This window comes from Mirounga leonina, unplaced genomic scaffold, assembly GCF_011800145.1.
Source record: "Mirounga leonina isolate KUSES-001 unplaced genomic scaffold, KU_Mleo_1.0 Mir_224, whole genome shotgun sequence".
Taxonomy (NCBI): domain Eukaryota; kingdom Metazoa; phylum Chordata; class Mammalia; order Carnivora; family Phocidae; genus Mirounga; species Mirounga leonina.
The window spans coordinates 1874436-1899926 of NW_023270615.1; the positions used below are offsets into that span (position 1 = coordinate 1874436).

Sequence of the window (25491 nt, forward strand, 5' to 3'; positions counted from 1 at the left end):
CAGGGATCTAAAATTTAAATGATGTCTCTCATCCACTGGTATCTCTAATGGCATTTTTTTTTACCTTTTGGGTGTATTCTCTTTGTTAGTTTTTTTTTTAGCAATTATTTTGTCATCATTTAACTGTGGTTTCAGGAGGCAACAGAGAAATACTTGCATTCAGTCTATAATGTTTAACCAGAAGTCACATCTAATATTGTATGTGCTTTTAGTTTACATAGTTGGCCATATTGAAGAATACAATTTAGTATCCTATTCTTTTATGTTTTTTTTTTTTAAGAGAGAGAGAATAGGGGGAGGGGCAGACGGAGAGGGAGAGAGATAATCTTAAGCAGGCTCCACATTGAATGTGGAGCCCAATGCAGGGCTCCATCTCATGATCCTGATGTCATGACCTGAGCTGAAATCAAGAGTTGGATGCTCAATGGACTGAGCCACCCAGGCACCCCATCTTCTATGATTTTTTAAGCATTTTTCCAAGATAATATGTCACTACTTTTTGAACACTAGGATGATAGTCACATAATTCACTCTTATTTCAAGTATACAATTGTCTGGTCTCTAGCCTCTCTCTCTCTCTCCCTCACCCAACCGTGTGTGTGTGTGTGTGTGTGTGTGTGTGTGTGTGTGTGACATATGCATGATGGTTCTGGGAAATGCTACTGAACCCATTTGAATATAGGTGGAACCAATCATCTCACATTTATCTAATGGTTTTATGGAAATAATGTTCATAATATTTGAAGAGGGAGAAAATGTACTTCATTTAGCATTAGGAAAAATTGATCTTTTATCTTATCAGTTATGTCTGGTGAGGGGTATAAATACTGTACTTTAAAAAACTTTGTATTACTTTTGTTTCCTGCTTGGACTGCTTTTTGTATATATTAATACTCTAATTAGCTTATCAGTACCTGGTCCTTTCACATTTGATATTCAAGATACACAGAGCCAGCTATTTTTTTATTTGGGTGTGCACATTCCTTTAGTATAAATCCCGGAGGAGCCAATATGGGTATGATAGTAAATTATGGGTCATGTAAAATATATTGTAGTTTTCAAAAAATCATTAAACCTTATGGAATTCTAATCAGTAAAAAAAAAAAAAAAAGGCACAGGACCTATTTATATTTACCAAACCACCACAAAAAAACAAAAACCAAAAACCCAAAATAGACATGGCTGCTTTCACTCCTCCACTTCTCTGTTTACATTACTAACCCATCTTTCCTTGAGCCTGACACTCCTTCCTCCTAACCTGGGGGTTTGATGGCTGTTGACAATGTTGCCTGTGCTTGCTGCCCTACCCTTGCTATGCAAAATAATAGAGGGCAAGAGATCTGGGGAAAATAACAAATAATCATCATTTAACTATGAGACATTGTTATCTAGAAAGAGCCATATTCTATACTAAGACCAATTCTATACACCCTCCCCATCAGTAAAATGGATTCAGAGGCCATTTGGCTGAAATTAAACACAGAGAAGAATAGATGGGGTGAATGTAATAGGAGAACTGCCTCAGGAATGCTTTCCTCATGCAGAATACAAGATTGGCCTAGAAAGAAGATATAATAAGGATGGGGAACGTCTCCTGAACAGACAGATGTCTGTGCAAAGTCCCAATCTTCTAAAAGCAGAGCACTGGTAAATTCTGCCCTTATAATCACTTTCCCTAGAAGCAGGTGGTGGAAGGAGTAATTTTGGACCAAATTCTAAAGAAAAATGAAGAAATTACAATGATGTGGAAATGATAGAATTCTGAGTTTCATCAGAATTGAGAGTATCAGAATGGGGGAAGGGAAAGCTAAGAAGTAATCATACATATGCTCCAGACTATAAGAAAGCAGTTTTAAGAAAACACAGAAAGACAATTAAATGGCCAGGGAGAAGAGGATTCTATAAATAAAATTCTTTCCCTTCGACTGGGAATGTTTCTGATGCAGAAGAAAGTTCAATGTATTTGATGATGTACACGGCCAGTTGTGAGTTTATATTCTTAAAGAACAGGTACAGAAGTTATTGCCCTTATAATCTTTGAATTCCAGGAAGCTTGGACATAGATTAGTACACAATTGAAGTAGCTAAGCTCCTTAGCTTGAATGTTTTGATTAAGTATTTAAATATCCTGCCTTTTTTTTTTCAGCCAGGAGAGATTAAGAATCTGGAATTACCCTCCGACTGTAATCAACTAGAAAAGTGGACAAAATATAGGAAACACCTATTTTTAGATATTAGATATAAGCTAACAGTGGACTTTATCCTTGAGAAAAGAAGAATAAAAGAGGTGAGCCCCCCTTCCATTTCCTAGGTTTTCTGTCCTATAATAATTCTTAGACTATGACACAGAAAGAGTTTGACAATCTTCTGGGATTAATGAGACAGAGATTAGATTTCAGGGAATTAGAATTTATAGGACGAGAGAGGATAGAGCTACACAGAGAAAGAACTTCAGAAATTTGCATGGATTCCCTCATGTTTTGACAAAATACCAATCTGTAACTATATATGATGAGACCCCATGAAGCTGGAAAAGAGCAGCTTCCAAGGAAGGAACAATTACTGGGGAGCTATAAGATGAATAGTCCACATGCCCATACATTAATTATTAGAGTTTCTTCCATCCAAACTAGAGAGACTTCACTGAATACAAAGGACATTTAGTAGAGACTCCACAAGGGATATATCTTAGAAATGGGACTAAATTAGCTCCAGAAAAAAGCTCTTCAAGACTCACCCTAAAAAGACTTTTCAATAACCTTAAAAGGATCAAACTAACCTGCCAGTAACTTACCTAATGGTCAGAAAATATTTAACATTCTTTAAGGAATACAATACTCATTCCCAAATAATATGACATTCACAAGATTCAATATCCAATAAAAAATTACTAGGGAACAAGACTGTGATGTCCACTTTTGCCACTTTTAGTCAATATAGTATTGGAAGTCCTAGCCAGAGCAATTAGGCAGAAAAAGATGTAAAAGTCATCCAAATTGTAAAGGAAGAAATAAAACTGTCACTGTTTGCATGTGACATGATATTTTATATAGAAAATCCTAAAGACTTTACCAAAAACTGTTAGAACTGATAAACAAATTCAGTAGTTTCAGAATACAAAATCAAAATATAAAAGTCTGTTGCATTTCTATACACTGATAGTGAACTATCAGAAAGCAAAATTAAGAAACCAAATCCATTTACAGTTGCATCAATAAGAATAAAATACCTGGGAATAAATTTAATCAAGGAGGTGAAAGAACTATATACTGAAAACCATAAAACATTGGTGAAAGTAGCTAAAGATATAAATAAATGGGAAGATATTCTATGCTAATGAATTGGAAGAATTAATATTGTTAAAATGTTCATACTGCCCAGAGCAATCTACAAATCCAGTGCAATCCCTATAAAAACTCAATGGCAGTTTTTTACAGAAATAGAAGAAATGGGGCGCCTAGGTGGCTCAGTTGGTTAAGCGACTGCCTTCGGCTCAGGTCATGATCCTGGAGTCCTGGGATCGAGTCCCGCATTGGGCTCCCTGCTCGGCAGGGAGTCTCCTTCTCCCTCTGACCTCCCCTCTCTCATGCTCTCTGTCTCTCAAATAAATAAATAAAATCTTAAAAAAAAAAAAAAAGAAACAGAAGAAATAATCCTAAAATTTGTTTGGAACCACAAAAGACCCCAGATAGACAAAGCAGTCTTGGGAAAGAAGAACAAACCTGGAGGCATCATTCTTCCTGATTTCAAATTATGTTACAAAGCTATAGTAATGAAAACAGCATGGTATTGGCATAAAAACAGACACATAGATCAATGCAACAGAATAGAGAGCCCAGAAATAAATCCGCGAGTATATGGTCAATTAGTTTATGACAAAGGAGCCAAGAATATGGAAAGTCCTTTCATATTTCATATTGAAAGCCTCTTCAATAAGTAATGTTGGAAAAACTGGACAACCACATGCAAAAGAATAAAACTGGACCACTGTATTCCGGCATATACAAAAATTAAAATGGATTAAAGACTTGAAAATAAGCCCTGAAGCCATAAAATTCCTGGAAGAAAACAGGCAATAAGCTCCTTGACATTGGTCCTGCTTATGATTTTTTGGATTAGATCCCACAAACAAAAGCAACAAAAGCAAAAATAAACAAGTAGGACTAAAACTAAAAAGCTTATGCACAGCAAAGGAAACCCACAAAATAAAAAGGCAGTTTACCAAATGGGAGCGAATTTTTGCAAATCACATATCAGATAAAGGGTTGATATCCAAAATGTATAAGGAACTCATACAACTCAATAGCTAAATAAATAAGTAAATAAATAAATAAATCTGATTAAAAATGGGCAGAGGATCTGAATAGACATTTTTTCCAAAGAAGACATACAGATGGCCAACAGGTACATGAAAGGTGCTCAACACCACTAATCATCAGGGAAGTGAAAATCAACACTATAATGAGAATATCACCTCACATCTCTCAGAATTGCTAAAATCAAAACACAAGACATAACAAATGTTGGCAAGGATATGGAGAAGAGGGAACCTTGTGCACTGTTGGTAGAAATGTAATTGGTGCAGCCACTGTGGAGGAGTCTCAAAAAATTAAAAATAAAACTACCAAATGATCCAGCATCTCTGCTTTTGTCTATTTATCTGAGGAAAACAAAAACACTAACCTGAAAAGATATCTGTGCCCCCATATTTACTGCAGCATTACTTACAGTAGCCAAGACATGAGAGCCATGTAGGTGTCCACTGACAGATGAATGGATAAAGAAAATGTGGTATATATATGTGTATATATATTATATATATATACATATGTATATATATAATGGAATATTATTCAGCCTTAAGAAAAGCAATTCTTGATATTTACAACAACATGGATGGACCTTGAGGGAATTATGCCAAGTGAAGTAAATCAGACAGAGGGGCACCTGGGCGGCTCAGTCAGTGAAATGTCTGCCTTCAGCTCAGGTCATGATCTCAGGCTCCCTGCTCAGTGGGAGCCAGCTTCTCCCTCTCCCTCTGCCTCTCCCTCTGCCCCCACTTGTGCTGTTTCTCTCTCAGTCTCTCTTCCTCTGTCAAATAAATAAAATCTTTTAAAAAAAGGAAATAAGTCAGACAGAGGAAGACAAATACCATATGATCTCACTTATATGTGAAATTTTAAAAACCTCATAGATACAGAGAACAGCTTGGTTTTGCTAGAGTTGGGGGGTGGAGGTGAGTGACATGAGTGAAGATGGTCAAGAGATATAAACCTCTCATTATAAAATAAATAAGTCCTGGGGATGGACTGTACAGCATGGTGACTGTAGTTAATAATACCGTATTGTATATTTGGAAGTTGCTAAGAGAATAGATCTTAAAAGTTCTCATCACATGAAAAAAATTGTAACTATATAAGGTGACAGATGTTACCTGGATTTATCATGGTGATCATTTCACAATGTATACAAATATTGAATCATTACGTTGTACACCTGTAATTAATATAATGTTATATGTCCATTGTATCTCAATATAAATAAAGTTCAACACCCTTTTAACTCCTTTCAACTGAACAAAATGGTTTAGGAAAAGGATACTAAAAGTGTGACTTTCTCCCCAGAATATGAAAGACCTAAGTATCCACAAGCAAATTGTGAGAGAGGATGATACTGAAAAAGCCTTGAAATATTGCAAACTGAAGATGCATGACGAGAAAATAACTTGAGTGTGGCTATTGACACATCAGTGCTGAGAGGAATTAATCAGATAAAAAGCTTAGCAGGGGTGCCTGACTGGCCCAGTTGGAAGAGCCTGTGACTCTTGATCTCAGGGTCATGAATTCGAGCCCCACGGTTGGGTGTAGAGATTACTTAAAAAAAAAAAAAATACATAAACTTAAAAAAAGTTTAAAAGTCTTAACAAACTTTGGAGGATATCAAGAACCAACAGTCTGGAGAGAGAATTAAATTAGTCCTTTCACAGAGGGTACCTGGGACAGTGATGGAGTAGCTAGTTTGGACACACCTATTGGGGCAGTTTCCTGACATGGCCACAAATTCTCTGGCACTTGTTTTATCTGTGCTTGTGACTGCTTCAGTCAGTATTGTACAGAGGTGACACTGTGTGTTTTGAATACTGGAACACTCATTCTTCCCCAAGGCGGCCATCTGACCAGGAAGTGCAAGTCACATGGAGAGGCCACACGTAGTTGTTGTGGTTGACAGTACCATCTAAGCATATATTTTAGCCATTTTAGCCCAAGCACAAAACACGAGAGTAAAGAAGCCATCTCGGAAATGGGTCCTCTCACTCAGCTGTTGACCAGCACCCAGCCATTTGTGTCACTCCCAGCTGAGGGCCCAGACATCATGGAACAGAGAAGAGCCATCCCCACTATGCCCTTTCTGAATTTCTGACCTACGTAATCTATGAGTTCGTAAAAAATTTTGTTTTTCAGGGACGCCTGGGTGGCTCAGTTGGTTAAGCGGCTGCCTTCGGCTCAGGTCATGATCCCAGGGTCCTGGGATCGAGTCCCACATCGGGCTCCCTGCTCCTTGGGAGCCTGCTTCTCCCTCTGCCTGCCTCTCCCCCTGCTTGTGTTCTGTCTCTCTCTCTCTCTGACAAATAAATAAATAAAATCTTAAAAAAAAAATTTTTTTTGTTTTTCAGCCTGGCTCAGTTGTTAGAGCATGTGACTCTTGATCTTGGGGTCATGAGTTCAAGCCCCACATTGGGCATAGAGCTTACTTAAAAAAATTTTCTTTTTGTTTTACACCACTAAAGTTTGGGGTAAGTTGTTAGACAACAGATGTTGATCTGTGTTCAGAACTGTGTTCACCCCAAATTTATATGTTGAAGCCTCTGTACTCAGAATGTGACTGTATTTCAAGATGGGGCTTTTAGAGGTAATAAATTAAAATGAGGCCATTAGATGGGCCCTAATCTAATCCAGTTGGTGTCCTTATAAAGAAGAAGGGATTAGGATACACAGGGAGACATCAGGGATGTGCAGACATGGAGGAAAGACCATGTGAGGACACAGCAAGAAGGAGGAGGTCATTTGCAAGCCAAGGAGAGAGACCTCAAAAGAAACCAGATCTGCTGACACCCTGTTCTTGGACTTCTGGCCTGCAGAACTATGAGAAAATAAATTTCTGTTGTTTAAGCCACCCAATCTGTGGTACTTTGTTATGGAAGTCCTGGCAAACTCAAGAAAAATCTTTCTCTCCCCACCCCCACCCCCATTCCCACCTGATTCTGTCAAATCATTGAGTGAACCTCAGACTCCTCCCCTACTTTTTTGTGCTAGATTTTTTTTTCAAGATTTTATTTATTTGACAGAGAGAGACACAGCGAGAGAGGGAAGACAAGCAGGGGGAGCGGGAGAGGGAGAAGCAGGCCTCCCACGGAGCAGGGAGCCTGATGCGGGGACCCTGGGATCATGACCCGAGCCGAAGGCAGACACTCAACGACTGAGCCACCAGGCACCCCTTGTGCTAGATTTTTAACTTAAAATCCAGACCTGGACTCCTGATCAAACCCAAGGGACTGGCATCCTCTTAGCAGTAATTGGATCTGAGATTTGGGGAGAACTTGGGGATCTTTCCAGTGTGGGCTCACAGGGCAGAAAGGGCCAGTCTGCAAAGGCAAGCTGATAGAGCAGACACCCAGAAATGAGCAGGTAAAAGAGATATGGAAAAATTCTTAAAGATTTCCTTTTTCTAGTCTAATAGAACTTTCTTGAGGCCCAGCTATATTCCAGATATTCTGAGAGATGGCCTAGTATTCTTACCGTACTCTCCATTTTGATTAGGTTAGCTCAAGCTGGATTCTATGACTTGCAGCCAGAGTCCTAAATAACCCAAGTGTCAAGTTTGGTCCACCAACAATGGATATTTGTGGGACAGGGGCCGAGACAGAGGAACGTGATAGGACTCCTGACCCCAACTCTTGTTCCTGGCACACCAAGAAATAACTGGAAAGACCTTTGGTGAGGTCAGGAGCAAGGGGGCAAGATGAATGAGGGAAATTTGAGTTATTACTGTAAATGTGATCTCATTTGTACTCAGCCTTGAGTAGAAATTTGAGTTACAGGGAAATAAATCAAAAAGAATGACAGAAACCTGTGACAATAGTGCCAGGCAGGCCAAAACCTAGAATGAACTGGGGCTTTAAAAAGTGCTAGAGAAAAAAAATTACTCCAGAAAGAAACACAAGAAAAATTGAATCTGCTGGCAGTGTGTTTTGAAATGGTTGGCCAGGATGAAAAAATATAATAATAACAAAATAAAAGAAAAACAGTCTTTCAGGAAGAAGCTCTATGGGCCAAAAAGGAAGCTCAGGGAAGGCCTGTGACCTAGCTGTTAGCAAGAGAGAAAAAGGAGGCATCCCATGCTTGTTCCTTGCTCATCAATCCTGACCTAAGCTTGGTCGCTAAGCAGGCCGGAAACCCACAATGGACGGGAGGAAGAGAAGAAGAAATGCTGGAAACCTGGCCTAGGGAGGAACTAGGGGGTCAATACACCAGCCAGAAACTCAGTCATAGCCAATGACCCAGAAGCTTCTTGTCCCTTTGCAATGGCACATACACCCTGATAGAGAAGCAGATCGATCCTGATAGGCACATGAGCCCTGATAGCAGCATATATCTTAAGAGCATCAACATATATGGGAAACTGAATGATTGTTCCTGAATACATGTGCCCTAGGGGAGGATTATACTTCCCTATAGCACTGATGTCAGGCCAGGCCATGAGATTTCCTTTGGCCAAGGAAGTGTCAGCAGAAGTGCTATGTGTCATTTCCAGACAGTCACTTTTAGACCCAGTGTGTGGTTTGCCATTTCTCCTTTTTCTCAGCAATGAGAATGTTCCAGATGGAGGCTGTTCTATCAACCAGTGTCCCAGGGTAAAAGCAATATGAGCAAAGCTTACTGATTTGTCATGTACATGAAGTGTAATGAGAAATAAATCTTTGTGTTAGCCATTGTGATTTGGGAGGCCGTTTGTTACTGCAGCACAACCTGGCTTCTCTTTACTCTTAAAACCTGCAAGATCAATAGCACTGGGGATGAGAATAGAGCATATCTGGTCACCAGGGACAATCTACAGGCTCTAGAGGATGGCAGTGGAAGAGTATTATAGGAAGACCCAGGACAATCTGCCAGAAGCTCAGGGCCAAGCTAAACATGAGAATTGTCTGGAGAAAGCAGGACATAAGAAATCCCCTGGAATACAAAGTGTATTACTCATTTACTTCAACTGAAAACACAGTGGGCTGCTGATGTCTGATAAAACAGAGGTTGTGTTAACGAAGAGGGTTTGAGGGGATGTTGAGATTTTGTTTTGTTTTTCAGCTAGGTCCTGAGCCAAAAGGTAAATTGAGGATTGAGCTGACTTATTTGAGGAGGTAGAGCAAATGATGACAAATGTACACATAATCCCTGGAACCACCACTGTTTGGGGATAGTCTTTTTTTTTTTTTTTAATATATTTTTTTAAGATTTTATTTCTTTATTTGAAAGAGAGAGCACGAGTTGGGGGGAGGAGCAGAGGGAGAGGGAGAAGCAGACTCCACCCTGAGCAGGGAGCCCAATATGGGGCTCGAACCCAGGACCCTGGGATCATGACCTGAGCCACCCAGGCGCCCTGGGGAAAGAGTCTTTTGGGGGGGGGGGGGCGGAAAGAGTCTTTTGAATGTAGAATCCAGAAATGGTAGTGCTCTACTATTGATCCAGGCCACAACCCCCTTTTCACACAGTCTCTGTCTCCATTATAAAAGCCAGTTCTAACCTTCTATTTAAATAAGTTCTCCATGGAAGCCTTGCTTGCTTTATGCAGCAACCTGCCTGGGGACAGGAAATATGCCTTGAACCTTTGCCTGAGGGCAAGGACCCTGTTGGCCCAGGCACTAAATTTCCTTCCTGCTATCTGCCCCTCTCCCGGGTTCTGAGTGTTCCACATCAGACTCCATTCTAGGTTCACTGCTCACTTCTGAAGACATCAGTACCATCTTGGAATCATCACCCTCCCGTCCTTGCTGGCCCTTTGCCTGGAATAAAACAGGGATTGTTGGAACCCTGGGTCATCTTTCTTTGCTTGCCAACCCGAGACCCTGCATTTGTCTCAAGGCTCTGTCAGTCCGCCCCATTCTGGCCCTCCCTGGGTGACTAACACCTGTGCTCAGCTCTTCTCTCCTGCTGCAAAGCTGTGCTCTTTGTGTGTGGGCATGTCACAAATCAGGGTGACAACCATATGAATGAGGGGGAGATTCAACTTTTAAAATGATCTCCGATGTAGGAAAAGACATTAGGGTTCGAAGCCGAGGGCCAAGAAAGAATTCGTGAGACGTCATTGGTGCAAAAAGGTGATTTTATTAAAGCACGGGGACAGGACCCGTGGGAAGAAAGATCTGCACTGGGGGTCGTAAGGAATGAGTGGCCCATTATATACTTTCAAGTTGGGAGGGGGTTAGGGATAATGTAAGCCTCTAAGGAATTTGGAAGCAAGGTTTCCAGGACTTTGCGGGGGCTAGCTATTGTTGGGAAGAGATCATTTATTACCGTCTAATAAAACCTGAGTCATGAGACCCTTCAGATGTATATCAGTGGGTCATATGCTTGGGGGCTGATTGCCAACATGTATTTTGGGAGGTAGAGATAAAGGAAGTTTCTAAAGGAATTTTTATATGTTAAAGGAGACTTTCAGGATCCTGGGGGTTGGGCTAAGATTACCTGTTGCCTTTAGCAAAGTATTAACTTCGAGGCAGTTGAGTCCCTAAAGGAATGTCACTTTGCCTGTTTCAAGGACTTGTCAATGGGCTTGTAAGGTTGTAAGGAAATTTAATAATTTTTCTTCTGCCTTTGTTTCCCACATCAATCTCAGCTATTTTTCATGAGTGATCCAAACCAATAGGGAAGAATCCACCAGGAAGGTTTTATTAGCAAGGTCAAAAATGGAATTTCAAGAGTCCAAGATGGGGAGGATCCAGGATGACAGGTGTTCATCAAAAAAAAAAAAAAAAAAAAAAATGGGCCTGGGGTATGGTCTGTTTGACCACAGGAACCAAATGTCTATTGCAGTTACTAAAAAAGTTATCAAAGGAAAGGAGATATTAATCTTCCTCTAAATTATTTTTGCCTGTTTATGTTTGGAAAAGGTTTCTGACCCTGACTTGTCAGATTGAGGTCGGTCAGGATGGCTGGATTAAAATTTTAACTTCAGCAATGTCATGACATTCACACAAAGTTAGAGGGACTATTCTACATTTAAAAAAACTGAAGAATCATGAAAACCAAATGCAGCGTGAGCTCCTTTATATGATCCTAGATTGAAAAGCAAACAGCTAAAAAAGCATTATTTGTATCATAGGGAAATTTTATATGGTCTGTGTATAACTTTATTAAATATATTAAATTGCTGTTAATTTTCTTTTTTAAAAAAAGATTTTATTTTTAAGTAATCTCTACACCCAACTTGGGACTCGAACCCACAACCCTGAGATCAAGAATCACACATTCTGGGAGTGCCTGAGTGGCTTAGTCATTAAGCATCTGCCTTCGGCTCAGGTCATGATCCCAGGGTCCTGGGATTGAGCCCCGTATCGGGCTTCCTCACTCTTCCCCCTGCTTGTGTTCCCTCTTTCGCTGTCTCTCTGTCAAATAAATAAAATCTTAAAAAAAAAAAAGTATCACACATTCCACCGACTGAGCCAGCCAAGCACCCCTTGCCGTTATTTTTCTAAAGTGAGATAATGATGATGTCGTTTTGAAGACAATGTCCTTGTTCTTAGGAGATACACATTGTCATGCTAAAATAGTTGTGTGAAATGGTATGATGTTTCCAACTTTCTTTCAAATAGCTCAGAAAAATAAGAATTATACATAAGTAAAATCTAGGTGAAGAATATACAGGTACCTATTGTATCTGTCTTTCAACTTTTCTATAGGTTTGAAAATTTTAAAGAGGAAATTTTATCTTGAGAAACCATTGAGAGGAAAGTAACTTGGGCTTAAATGAAGAATGAAAGAAAAGCCAAGATTACTGTGTTCAATTATATGTGTTTCCTTAACTACCTCACAGGAAAATGGTGGGGCTTATTCAGAATGTCTCCAAAGAGCAAAGGTAGGATCAAGGCATGGGAGAGACCAGAAACTAGATTTTAGCTTAACAAAGAAAACCTTGCAGTAAGACTCTCATGCCTTGTCTATAGCCAGCTCCAGTAGCATAGAGAAGACAATTTTAAAAGTAATAATGTGTTTGTCACTTAATATGATCTTTGGATTTTTATTATCAGAGTGACCAGCAAAATCAAGGGAGCTGCTTGAATTTTAATCTAAGAGCAAGAGAATATCCGTACAGAATGAAAGTTAAAAAAACAGTAAAGATTTTCTAAATTATTGAATAAAGCTTGTTCAAAACACTGAAAGCAACCTATCTAACCGTTTATGCACGTACTAGATCATACAAACAGTGGTGTAAGAGATGATTCCACCTGATATGTAAGATTTTGCCCCTTTCACTTTTCTTTAAACTCTTTTCAGTAGTCAAGATGAAAGGCTTAGTCTTGTGGTTTTATATTTCCGACACCTCCCCAGAACATTTAGCAAGGTACAATACTTAACTAAGGACTGAAAAAAAATTAATTTATTTTAATGGTTGCCTTCTTTTTAAAGTAACTTTCCAGGATTTCCATTTATGATATAGTCATATGTTTTTTCCACTTCAAGTAAATATATTATAGTCTGAAAAAATATAATCTGAAAAAAATTTAATCAATTAAAAAATTATACCTGGGTGGCTCAGTCAGTTAAGCATCTGCCTTCAGCTCGGGTCATGATCCCAGGGTCCTGGGATCAAGCCCCATGTTGAGCTCCCTGCTCAGCAGGAAGTCTGCTTCTCCCTCCTCCTCTGTCCCTTCCCCAGCTTGTGCTCTCTCTTTCAAATAAATAAATAAAATCTTAAAAAAATAAAATAAAATAAAAAATTATACCAAGGGATATACCAATATGGCAAAAACTGTGCAGGGGGTATTTAGGTATTTGTCCTGGAGGAGGTTCTTTTTCTCTCCTGTGTAACTGACGTGCTAGAGGCCATTCATTTGCAAACAAGACTCATCTCTAAGGAGAGCTGCCTCCTTTGATGATGAGCCTCTGAAGTTCTCCAGGGTTGATGTGGACAGATGCCATCTCTTCATGTGAAATAAAGCTACAAAAGTAGTCTGTGTTCATGGTTCTTTCTTCACTGTCTTGAATCTTCTGCAACTTCCCCTGAATTGCAATTCTTTGCATGCTGGTCTCCAGCCCTTCAGTTGCTTTCTCTTTGAGGACTTTCAAGCCTTTGAAGACTTAACAAATACTCTAAAAGAAGGCTCAGAAATTTCCTTGACGGCGACTTTCCATGCAGTATTTACAAGCCTCAAGAGATGATTGAGAGACATCATATAATATGGTAGCACCTACATCAGATTGAGCAGTCTTTACAATCTTTTCCTTAGCATTGAACATCATTTGCCCTTTTGAAACATGTATACAAGAAGGACATCTTACTTTCTTTGACCTTCTTCAATTTGTCCTATCATATTTCATTTTATACTATAGGCAAGCACTTTCTTTCCTTTTAAAAGTGTTAATTACTTGATATAATATGTTTTCCTCCTTTTACTCTGAGACGTTAAAAACCATAGTATTATAAATCATAGTACCAATGGGAATCAGAACAAGCCTAAGTAAACCACTGAACCATCCTGCTTGAGAATACACTACTCTTGGTCACAAGAGAATCAAATGGTCCACCTTGTACAAACAAATCCCTCCCCATTCTTTGCTTGCTGCCACTGATTGACCATTCAGATAATAGGGGCGATCGATTCTTAATTTCTCTTGAGCATCATAGTATAACATATCTATGAATTTTTTTGAAACCACAATGTTCATAAGTAGAAAAATAGTGTTAATACCCAGTTTTTTTTAATTTAAAAATTGTATATTGAACATTCGTACACCTGAAAATGAAAGTATTATCTAACAATGAAAATTCTTGCCTTGTGAAGCAGTAATCTTCCTTTTATAGGATCCTTACAGATGGTGACTAGATGATCACATGTTAGCGTTACATTTGTGAAGTGGGATGGTGTAACCATTACTGCCTCACGAATTCAATATTATATAAAGTTTCTGTGGCATAGAAGGACAATTTAAATGATATGTGTGCTTTCCTGTGTCAGCCCAGAGGAAAAAACGAAGATGATAGTTCTGCCAAAATTTGAACCAGACAGTACATATTCTGAATTATTACCAGGTTGTATTAGTAAAAACCAAATTATTAAAATACTTTTCTGGTGAAATTCATTTCTCACACAGATTTCCTCTGAATCTTTCCTGTAAAGTAAAGCTAGTGATGTCTCATAAGGATGTGCACCTTGGCTGGGTAAGTAAAATTTTCTAAGTACAAAGGACACTCCAAATAACTCATGAAGTATAATAAACATACTCAGGCATGTCAAATTCAAACTTTGATGTGTATTAATGACTCATTTTTTACTTACAGTTGTTATATAAAATCTTATTTTCAACTTAAACACAATATGAAAAGTTCAGAGGAAAAACCAAGACACTAGAAGGAGGATGGACATAAAAACTTCCTCTTTGATAATTGGTTTCACTATTTTGTATTAAAGATTTGCAGCGAGGTTGCCTGGAGAATTAAATCCCTAGGAAATTTTCACTCAAATGAGGGAAGAAAGCAGTTTACTGTAAGAGTAAAAAAATATTTTTTTCTATATTTTATAGTGCTCTGTATTATTTTCAAACCCAGTTTTCCAGAGCCAGGGTTTCAAGGACAACCGGAGTCTGATGTTACTCTCTCTAGATTTGCTTCTTGAAGCTCATCCGCCTCCAGCCTAGCCTGCGTTATGCTGGTGTCTCCTTGTCATACGCACGCTCAGCATAACCACTTAGAGCTTCATGTATATATTTACCTAGCCTACAGTTACATTTCCTTTCCCTTCCACCTATTCCCATTTTATTTTTTTAAAGATTTTATTTATTTATTTATTTAGCATAAATGGGGGCTCATAGAGGGAGAGAGAGAGCGAGAATCTCAAGCAGACTCCATGCTGAGCACAGAGCTCAACTCAGGGCTCGATCTCATGACCCTGAGATCCTGACCCGAGCCAAAATCAAGAGTAAGACACTTAACTGACCGAGCCACCCAGGTGCCCCAAAAGCTGACTAACTTAGCTGTCTTGTGTTTTTTGTTTTTTTGGTTTTTTTTAAGTAGGCTTCTGGTGCAGGGCTTGAACTCACGACCCTGAGATCAAGACCTAAGCTGAAATCAAGATTTTGCTTGATCAACTGAACCACCCAGCCGCCCCTTACCTATTCCCATTTTAGGGGAAGGAGTTGTATGGCTCCTTTAATACAGTTCTCTCATTTTTAAATTGAGAACCTATAGCCTAGCAGAACCATTTGAGATTTGCCCAATCAAAAAAGGATAAGCCACATCGTCTCCACGAGGTTTGATTGTTCCCGGTACACTCATTTATCTTCCTCTCCCATGAATTCCCTCAAAAACAACATCCTTCTACATCTTTGCCAATACTTGGTATTGTCAACCTTTTGATTTTAGCCTTTGCAGTGGTGTGCAGTGGTATCTCATTAGGGTTTTAATTTGTATTTCCCTAGTGAGTACTAATACTGAACATGTTTACTTGTGCTTATTTTCAAGTCATTGATTTTCTTGATGAGGTGTCTATTAAAATATTTTGGCCATTTTTTTATTGGGCTATTGGTTTTATTATTGAGTTATAAGTTTTTTCATTTTCTTTTTTTTCCTTTCCTTCCCTTCCCTCTCCTCCCCTCCCCTCCCCTCCTCTTCCCTTTCCTTTCTCCTTTCCTTTCCTTTCCTTTCCTTTCTCCTTTCCTTTCCTTTCTCCTTTCCTTTCCTTTCTCCTTTCCTTTCCTTTCCTTTCCTTTCTCCTTTCCTTTCCTTTCTCCTTTCCTTTCCTTTCTCCTTTCCTTTCCTTTCTCCCTTCCTTTCCTTTCCTTTCCTTTCTCCTTTCCTTTCCTTTCCTTTCCTTTCCTTTCTCCTTTCCTTTCCTTTCCTTTCTCCTTTCCTTTCCTTTCCTTTCCTTTCCTTTCCTTTCCTTTCCTTTCCTTTCCTTTCTCCTTTCCTTTCTCCTTTTCTTCCCTTTCCTTTTCTTTCCTTTCCTTTCCCTTCTCCTTTCCTTTCCTTTCCTTTCTCCTTTCCTTTCCTTTCTCCTTTCCTTCCCTTTCCTTTCTCCTTTCCTCTCCTCTCCTCTCCTTTCCTCTCCTCTCCTCCCCTCCCCTCCCCTCACCTCCCCTCCCCTCCTTATTTTAAGTAGGCTTCAGACCCAGCATGGAGCCCAGTGCAGGGCTTAAACTCATATGTCTGAGATCAAGACCTGAGCCAAAATCAAGAGTTGGATGCTTAACCAACTGAGCCACCCAGGCACCCCTAAAAGTTTTTTCTTATATGTATTTTGGGTACAAGTCCTTTATCAGGTTTATGTTTTGCAAATGTTTTCTCCCAGTTTATGACTTGTCAGTTCATTTTCTTAAAGTTGTCTTTTGAAGAGCAAATGTTTTCAGTTTTGATGACTCCAGTTTACCAACGTTTTCTTTTTTGGAGTATCCTTTTGATGTCATATCTAAGACATTTTTGCCTAACCCAAGATTGCAAAGACTTTCCTCTTTGTGGTTTTAGTTCTTATATTTAGGTCTACAATGTCTTGAATAAGTTCTTATACATGGTATAAGGAAGAGGACTAGATTTATTTTTTTGCATTTAGATATACAGCTTTTCCAGCACCATTTCATTTGTTTAAAAGATAATTCTTATCCTTTTAGATTTCCCTGGAAACCTTATTAAAAATATATTGACCATATATGTATAATTTATTTCCAGACTCTATTCTGTTCCATTGATCTATGCCTATCCTTATGCTAATATCACATTGTCTTAATTACAGAAGCTTTATAGTAAGTCTTAAATCAGGTAAGGTAAGTCCTCTGACAGTGTCCTTTTTCTTTTTTTCTTTTTTTTTTTTTTAAGATTTTATTTATTGACAGAGAGAGTCACAGTGAGAGAGGGAACACAAGCAGAGGGGTGGGAGAGGGAGAAGCAGGCTCTCCACTGAGCAGGGAGCCCGATGTGGGGCTCGATCCCAGGACCCTGGGATCATGACCTGAGCTGAAGGCAGACGCTTAACAACTGAGCCACCCAGGCGCCCCTGACAGTGTCCTTTTTCAAAATGATTTGGGCTGTTCTGTTTGTATTTCTCCATAAATTGCAGATCTTCTTGTCAATTTCTACAAAAGCCTTCTGGGATTTTGGTAAGGATTGCATTACATCAATGGGTTAACTTAGAAGGAACTGCCAACTTAGCAGTATTAAGTCTTTCCCATCCATGAATGTGAAATTCTTCTCTATTTAAGTCTTTAATTTCTTTCAACAATCCTATATAGTTTTCACTGTACAAGTTCTACATTTCTTTTGTTAAATGTATTCCTAAGTATTTTGATCTTTTGATATTGTGAATGAAATTGTTTCCTTAATTTCATTTTTGGATTGTTCATTGTTAGCTTACAGAAATAAAATTGACTTTTCTATGTTGATTTTGTATACTCTGACCTTGTTAACCTAGATTGCTAATTCTAGTTGTTTGGGTTTTTATATATATATATATATATATAAGGAATATATATATGTATATTCCTTCTACATACATGACTCTGTCATCACAAATAAAGACAGTTTTACTTTTTCTTTTCCAATCTGTATGCCTCTAATATCTTTATTTTTTTATTGCACTGGGCAGAATCTCCAGTATAATCTTGAATAGAAGTGATGAGAATGGACATCCTTGTCTTGCTCCTGATTGGGGGTGGGGGACAGAATACAGTCTTTCACTTCTATGGGTGGTATTAATTGTAAGTTTTCAGAGATGCCCTTTACCAGGTTGAGGAAATTTGTTGAGAGTATTTTTTTTAAACCATAAATAGCTATTGAATTTGGCCAAGTGTTTTTTCTACATCTATTGAGATGGTAATATGTTGTGGTTTTTTTTTGTCCATCGCTGTATTAATATAGTGCATTACATTAATTGATTTTCAGATGTTGAACTAACCATGTATTTCTGAGTTAAACTCCACTTGGTCATGATATATAATTGCTTTTATATGTTGCTGAGAACGGTTTAATATTTTGTTAAGGATTTTCCTTCTATATTCATGAGGGATATTGGTCTGTAGTTTTCTTATACTGTCTTTGTGTATGTGTTACTTTTTGACTTGGAAACAATACTGTACGTGTGTGCCTTAAGGTCACAAATACAACAGTGAATAATGTTCACTACATTCTCTACTCTCATGGAGTTTACAGTCCTGTTGGAAAAGTCATAAATACTAAAAGAAAATAAATGTTATTTTAGATATACAATTATAATTGTGATTGCTTTAAAATAAATAAATAATGTTATATGACTCTTTAAAGTTATGGAACCAAATGGAGAGGGATAGGTGGACATTAAAAAAAAATTTTAATTCCAGTATAATTAACAGAGTGTTATATTAGTTTCAGTATAGTGATTCAGCAATTTTATGCATGATAAGTATACTTTTAATCCCCTTCACCTATTTCACCATCCCCCCACCCCCTCCTCTCTGGTAACCACCAGTTTGTTTTCTATAGTTAAGAGTCTGGTTTTTCTATTTGCCTTGCTTTATACCTCGTTTTTTTTTTGTTTCTTAAATTCCACACATGACTGAGATCATATGGTATTTTGTCTTTTTCTGACCATTTTTTAAATTGGATTATTTGTTTTCTTGGTGTTGAGTTGTATAACTTCTTTATATATTTTTGAATACTAAGTCTTTATTGGATATGTCATTTGCAAATACCTTCTCCCATCCAGTAGGTTGTCTTTTAGCTTTGTTGATTATTTCCTTTGCTGTGCAGAAGCTTTTTATTTTGATATAGTCCTAAGAGTTTGTTTTTGCTTTTGTTTCCCTTGCCTCAGGAGATATTTCTAGAAAGATGTTGCTATGGCCAATGTTAAAGAAATTGCTGCCTATGCTCTCTTCCAGGAGTTTTATAGTTTCTGGTCTCACATTTAGGTCCTTAATCTATTTTGGGTTTATTTTTGTCTATGATGTAAGGAAGTGGTCCAGTTTCATTCTTTTGCATGTAGCTGTCCAGTTTTCCCAACACCATTTGTTGAAGAGACTCTCTTCTTCCCATTGCATATTCTTGTCTCTTTTGTTGAAGGTTAATAGACCATATAATTGTGGGTTTATTTCAGGGATTTCTATTCTGTTCCATTGATCTATGTGTCTGTTTTTATGCCAGTACCATACTGTTTTACTTACTATAGCTTTGTAATATAACTTGAAGTCTGGAATTGTGCTATCTCTAGTTTCGTTTTTCTTTTTCAAGATTGCTTTGGCTATTCGGGGTCTTTAGTGGTTCCATGCAAATTTTAGGATTGTTCATTCTAGTTCTGTGAAAAATGCTGTTGGTATTTTGATAGGGATTGCATTAAATCTGTAGATTGCTTTGGGTAGTGCAGATATTTTAACAATATTTGTTCTTCTAGGGGCGCCTGGGTGGCTCAGTCATTAAGCGTCTGCCTTCGGCTCAGGTCATGATCCCGGCGTCCTGGGATCGAGCCCTGCATCGGGCTCCCTGCTCAGCAGGGGGTCTGCTTCTCCCTCTCCCACCCCCCTGCTTGTGTTCCCTCTCTCGCTGTGTCTCTCTCTGTCAAATAAATAAATAAAATCTTAAAAAGAAAAAAAAAACAATATTTGTTCTTCTAATCCATGAGCAGGGAACATCTTTTCATTTGTTTGTGTCATCCTCAATTTCTTTCATCATTGTTTTATAGTTTTTAGAATATAGGTCTTTCACCTCTTTGGTTAAATTTATTCCTAGGTGTTTTATTGTTTTTGGTGCAGTTGTAAATGGGATTGTTTTCTTAGTTTCTTTCTGTTACTTCATTATCTGTGTGTAAAAATGCAATGGATTTCTGTATATTGATTTTTTATCCTGCAACCTTACTGAATTCATTTATCAGTTCTAGTAGTTTTTTGGTGGAGTCTTTTGGGTATTCTATATATGAATCATGTCATCTTCAAATAGTGAGAGTTCTACTTCTTTCTTTCCAATTTGGATGCCTTCTATTTCTTTTTGTCATCTGATTGCTGTGGCTAGGACTTCCAGTACTATGTTGAATAAAAGTGGTGAGAGTGGACATCCCTGTCATGTCCCTGATCCTTAGGGGAAAAGCTCTTAGTTTGAGTATGTTAGGTGTGGGTTTTTTCATAAATGGTCTTTATTATGTTGAGGTATGATTCCTCCAAACTTACTTTGTTGAGGGTTTTTATCATGAATGGATGTTATACTTTGTCAAATGCTTATTCTGCATGTATTGAAATGATCTTTTGATTTTTATCCTTTCTCTTATTGATGTGATGTATCACATTGATTGACTTGTGAATATTGAACTACCCCTGCATCGGTAGGGGGACATGCTTTATCGATTAGTAAGGAAGAACTCTCCCAAGGGGTGATATTTAAGCTAAAACCTAAAACATGAGCCTCCTGGAAAAGGGAAAGGAGATATGGGGGTATTTCAGACAGAGGTAACAATAGGTGCAAAGGAGCCAGCCAGGAAAAACTTTGATGAAATAGAGAAACTGGCCGGCCATATGAAGAAAAGCAAAATACATGAATGACTAAAGGGAGGGGGAAGCTTGAAAGGTAAAATGCTTTACTTTATCTTCTAAAAGTACTGAATTTGGCCCTGAGAAAAATGCAGGTATTACTCGAAGAAGCCAAGGAGTTGCTTGGATGGAAAGAAAATTATTTCTAATCCTGTCTTCTTGTCACTTAGAAGGTTCCTAGAGGCTGGGTATGATGATGCTCTCACAAACCTTAAGATCCACTGGTTGAATGTGACTTCAGGGATTTTCAGACATCTTGTATACCAAAACCCAAATAAGAGAAGCCTGCCCACTGCATTTTGCTGGAAGTACTTGTATAAATAGTTCAGTGTGGTTTTTATTCTTCGATGGTCATAAGGATTTTTCTGGCACTCAAAGAGTTACATACCCATTCATCTGTCAACTGAAATAGAAATATTACTCAAGAGAGTGTTCACAGGCACATGTTTAAATAAATGCAGGTAAGACAAGTGAAAAATGGCTCAGTCCTACATACCCTTGGCATTCTAGGAAGCATGTGTACATTTTAAAACTGATTGCTTTTCTAATTCTCTGTGTATCATATTGACGGCTTTAAAAAGAATTTACTGATTTCCTTGATGAAGAGTTTAGCAAATGCAGAATTGAACTTAATTTCTGAATGCTTTGATTGCTTCTAATTGCCTTTTGTTTCTTTATGTGTCTCAGTTTAATACCACAGAAAGCTTTTGAATCATTAACGCTGGAAACATAAACCCACCACTTCATCACACAATAAGTAAATCATAGGCATCCAGGCTAGCCTGCAAATCTGACCTGGAAGTGTCTTTTCTAAGGTTCAGCTGGGAGATTTGTCTGTCTTCAGCCGCTTAAGTCATTTGTCATCTTAGTGGAAATTTTCAGGATGCCCTCACGGCTATAAATTTCCAGCCTGGTATGGAAATTCATTGCCCCATCCACATCTGAACATTCTAGATATGGAAGAAGCTTTAAGTTATATTCACTGTTTGAAACAGCAAGGGAATCTTAAAGTCCTCTTATTGCAAACCCCTTCTCCTCCTTCTCCCCAACCCAGCGGAAGTAATGGTATAATGCAAAGGTAGCTTTAAAATAACATATACCGAAGGTTATTGTTAGCTCTTAGCTTAAGAATACAAACTTCAGGGTGCCTGGGTGGTTCAGTCATTAAGCATCTGCCTTCGGCTCAGGTCATGGTCCCAGGGTCCCGGGATGGAGTCCCACATTGGGCTCCCTGCTGGGTGGGAAGCCTGCTTCTCCCTCTCCCACTCCCTCTGCTTGTGTTCTCTCTCTCACTGTGTCTCTCTCTGTCAAATAAATAAAATCTTTAAAAAAAAAAAAAAAGAATACGAACTTCAGAATTAGACCTGGATTCAAATCTAGACTCCCCGCTTTTAGCTGTATGCCCTCAGGAAAGTTATTTACTCTCTCTGAGACTCAGATCCTTCATCTAAAGAATGGAGGAAATAATCTCTATCTCAAATGGCTGTTATAAGAATCAAACAAGATAATATACATAAAGCATAAGGCCTACTTCTCGGCACACAATAAGAGCTCATGAAACTTATTAATTTACAGATAAGGAAACTCATCTATCTATGAAATATCTAAGAGGCCACACAATTGTCCAACGTGTCATGGAATGACTGGTGCAGAACCATAGAGTTGAATGCTCTTGATTTTCATACCAGAGTTCATTCTGCTCTAAATGCTCAAATACTTTGGTTGTTTTTCAAGTGATAAGTGCAGAATTATTCCTCCTGCTTTCTTATTTTTCTGATCACTTAGAGTTTTGGTTCTAGCTTGCTATCATGTGAACCTTAAGCTAACCAATATGCTCATCTGAAAAAATATGAAAACAGTGCAAAATAATTAGAAGGTGAAAAACCTAATTGGAAAAGAAATATTCTGAGAATATGGTAAAAATAGTTAGAAGAAATACACATGCAGTAACTATAGAATAATGGCTTTGTTTTGAATGATGATACTTTTTAATTTGCTAAAGGAATTTTTTCAGGAAAAAATTATACTTGATGCAAAGTCTAATATATGGTCTTTGTATATGCATGTATATTACCAAAAAAAAATGTTTTTAAGAACTTATTTTCCCCCTAAATGTTTCAGCTAAACAAGAAGGGTTTGTAGAGGGGAAAGAGGAGAGAGACCTAGTGCTGTTTTTCCCCTGTGACAGGAGGGATTTTACCAAGAAATAGAAGATGGATACCACCTTGTTCCCACTGCCAAAAGGAGTTCTACTGAAGTCCAAAGCAGAAGAGGAAAGTGAGAAAGTAATTCTTACTGATGATAGCTAGAACAGTAAACTGGGAGTCGAGAAGGAGCTTTCCCCTCTTGTGCTAGTTCAACATTATTTCAGCCTTGTTTGCTTGGACCCCCAGCCTCCTTCCCTTGGTATCACCAATCTACCCCTGACCTGGGAGGGCATAGCCCAGGACCTCTTGCAGCCTGTGGGCCCCAGTGAAACTTACTGGAAATGTGACAGCAGTAATTGTACTGCTGTGGTTCCTTGGATCATATTAAGTAAGATTCCTTTTATTCATATTTACATAAGCAAAATGTGATAGTAACTACAAATAATATAAGTAATATGAAATGTGAGAGTGAAAAAAATAAGTCCTCTTCGCCCACAGCACTTGGTATCTTGCTTTTTTCACTTGACCATATGTCTTGGAACTTTCACGTAGTAAATATAATAAATCTACCTCATTTTTTTTTCAATCATCATATAGTATTCTACAGTATAAATGCACAAAATTCATTTAACTATTCCCTAATTGAGGCAAATTTCTGCGCTTTTCCAGTTGTTCTTTATTATAAATAAAGCTGCAATGACTGTGTTTATTTTTGAACACGAATGTTTCAAAAGAATAGATTCTTAGAAATGGAATTCAGAATTCCAAGGATATGCTTATTTTAAATTTTAATAGATATTTCTAAGTTGCCATCAAAAAAGTTTATATTAATGTACGCTATTACAAACTGTATGGAAATCACCCATTTCCACCTGATAATACTTGTGTCAATCTATTCTTCACAACCTGATTGGTTATAAAGTATGCCTCATTGCTTATTTTGCATTTCCTTTATTACTTTTGAGACTAAGCAACTCTTTAAATTTTATCATTCTTTTTGTGTGTGTGAACTGTCTATTTCTTTTAACCGGTTTTACATTTTATCCTTTCAATAATTTTAGTAGATTTTAATAGATTTTGTATATTATATTTTGTTTTATATATTTTGCAAAGACTTTCAGTGGGACCTTTTATTTTGGGGTCTTTTGTCATACAGATTAGTAAGACCTTTTTATTAATGGCTCCTGGAATTTATGTCTTTCTTAGGAAGGCCTTCATTACCATCTCCCCTCACATTATAAAAACTGATGTGCTAAAATTTACTGTAGTTCCTTCCTGATTTGGGTTTTTTTTTTTTAATTAGTGTTTAGAATTTAACCATTTGGATTTTGTGTGTATGATGTGATAATGGCATCTAAATTAAATTTTTTTCTGGTTTTCCAATCCTCTCAATATCATTTTTGAATAGTCCTTTTTGTTCGGATTTGAAATACATGATCCTTTATTTTTGAATTTCCTTTTTCAGTTCAGTTTGTTCATGTCTTTATTGTGAACCAAGACAACATTATTTAACATAAACATGAAAAGTCAGGTCCTTCCTCTTTGTTCTTTTTTTTTCCCCCAAGTTTTATTGCTTGTTCTTGTGCATTTTCTCTTCCACATGAACTCTAAAATCAGCTTATCAAGTTCAGTAAATCTCCTGTTGTGATTTTTATTAGGATTGCATTGAATTTATGGATTAATTTGGAAAGGTGACATCTTTATAATATCGACTCTTTCATTCAGAAACATGTATAGCTTTCCATTCATCAGGTCTTCTTTTGTATCTTCCATAAAATTTTATAGTTTTCTTCACGTGGACCTTGCATTGTTCTTGTTAGTTTATTCCTAGGGGATTGTTTTTAAAGCTTATGTTGCCACTGGGAATGGGCTCTTTAGATTTTGGTTTTCTGCAGAGAAAAGGATATGAAAATGAAAAGAAAGCAGGCACTGAAAGAACAGGAGAGAGAAGAAAAAGAAAAATTAGGAAGGGAAGATGAGATGATGAACAAGGAAGACAGGAGAAATTTAGTGGGGTTTTTTTTTTTAGTACCTATCATGTGACGTGTCCTATGATGGAGGCGTTCGTGAGCACCATCTCACACACTCTTCCCGCCAGGTGTCTCATCTGAGAAAACTGAAGCTTAAAAAGGTCAGCAAGGAAGCCTGGAACAGGAAATGGAAAGGGAACAGTTTTGGAGTGAGATCTGGGAACCGCTCCCAGATTCTAATCTCACCAGCTGTGTAATTTTGCTCCAGTTACCTAATTACATTTCTCTTTTGGAAAACTTGAGTAATATCTGCTCAGGTGATAGTGAGGATTAATTGGAATCATGGATCTGAAGTGTGTCTGCTCATTAGATGCTGCTCTCGGTGAATGCCAGTTCCCATCCATGAACCCATCCCTTCCTGCCCCCTGCCTTTCTGCCATGACAGGGAGTCCCAGAGTCTGCTCGAGATAGCAAGGAGCATTCAGGTTAATATGCAATGTAATTTTTATTCCCTGAGTCCATAACATCCAGGAACGCATACCTAACATTCTTAAGAAACATTGTAGGAGAAACAGTCGTTAGATACTGTGATCTGAGTCTGAAAAAAATAACATAAACCTAAAAAAAAAA

General features: G+C 37.9%; 1 long non-coding RNA gene across 1 annotated transcript in view; it reads left to right on the top strand.

Annotated features, from left to right (window-relative positions):
• LOC118026265 overlaps positions 1-25491 on the top strand; it is a 102589-nt gene that overhangs the window by 63532 nt on the left and 13566 nt on the right. Inside the window, exon 5 of the long non-coding RNA XR_004683510.1 lies at positions 14364-14430. This is a non-coding gene — a long non-coding RNA (uncharacterized LOC118026265). The remainder of the gene's footprint in view (positions 1-14363; positions 14431-25491) is intronic.